Genomic DNA, 1,073 nt, shown 5'->3' with positions numbered 1-1,073 from the left:
GTTTATGAAGCCAGTGCAGTCCTTCTGATGTCCTCTAGAAGTAAAGTTTTAAAAAAAAAAGAAGTACTAATTCAGGACCTCAGATTTCTGTACTGCAGTTTACAAATGAGAGAGTTTAGAGGAATGATGATGCTGCTGAAAATATTTCTACTCCCATGGCTGTCTGAATCTTGAAATTATAAAAAAACAAAACGAAAAAACCCACAACAAAACCCTAGACCTTTAATTATAACCTAATCATCTTGATCACAGCAATAAATATAACAAATGTGAAGCAAGATTGTGTGTGAGAGAGCAGGACAGAGAAAGGTTTAGGGCAAGGATCAGTGGAAAATCTTTAGAAATGATGTAAGAGAAAGCAAAGGCAGGGATTGGAGTTTGTAGCCTACAGCAGACTATAAAAACTCTGAAAGAAAACTGAACATTAGGGATAAGTTAGGGGGAAGAACATAGCAGGACCATTAAGTTTGGAATTGCTTGTATCCAATGCAAGGTAAGAGGAGCAAGGACAGAGATGGGTTGGGGATGTTTTGTGTCTTCTGCACTGTTTATAGAAGCTTTCTTCTGTTCTGTGCTTTCTTCCTTTTATTTTTTTTCAAGTTTTTTTGTATTAACAGACGTGCACAAGGTATACAGATGCCCATGTCTGATGGGAAAAGCACAGCTTCTTATTCCAGTTTGGGATTAAGATAATTGAAGCCTATCATCTAGAATTTTTGGAAATAAAACTGATCTAATAATAATAATCAGTGGAAACTTGCTTCATTCAGTTAATCAGTCACTATTTAAAGAAAATGTGTCAATGCATTTTGCAACAGTGACTAGTTACTCTGATGCTTTTGCAGTGCTTTGCAGTAAACTGCTGCCTGTTTATATTGTTATGGATTTTCCTTTGTATATGTTATTTTCAAATGCATATTACTTCTTAAAGTAAGATGAAGAGATATGACAGAACAATTCTTTTGCATTGCTAAACATCATATGTAGTAGACAAGTTCGCTGCATTTAATATTTTGTAAAACACAAGATAAATTATTTAGGAAAAGTCTTTATTGATCTGCAGAAGGGTTTTA

The 1,073-nt window shown here is 34.4% G+C and overlaps 1 protein-coding gene across 1 annotated transcript in view; it reads left to right on the top strand.

Annotated features, from left to right (window-relative positions):
* Positions 1-455: 455 nt before the first annotated feature.
* Positions 456-1,073, top strand: part of OSTN (osteocrin) — a 14,153-nt gene continuing 13,535 nt past the window's right edge. The window contains exon 1 of the mRNA XM_009075950.1: positions 456-493. The gene's annotated coding sequence lies outside the window, so the exon portion shown is untranslated. The remainder of the gene's footprint in view (positions 494-1,073) is intronic.

The sequence above is a fragment of the Acanthisitta chloris genome, unplaced genomic scaffold (assembly GCF_000695815.1).
Source record: "Acanthisitta chloris isolate BGI_N310 unplaced genomic scaffold, ASM69581v1 scaffold6530, whole genome shotgun sequence".
Lineage (NCBI taxonomy): Eukaryota > Metazoa > Chordata > Aves > Passeriformes > Acanthisittidae > Acanthisitta > Acanthisitta chloris.
Note: the sequence above shows the minus strand (reverse complement) of the source record. Positions and strands in the feature narration are given on the sequence as shown.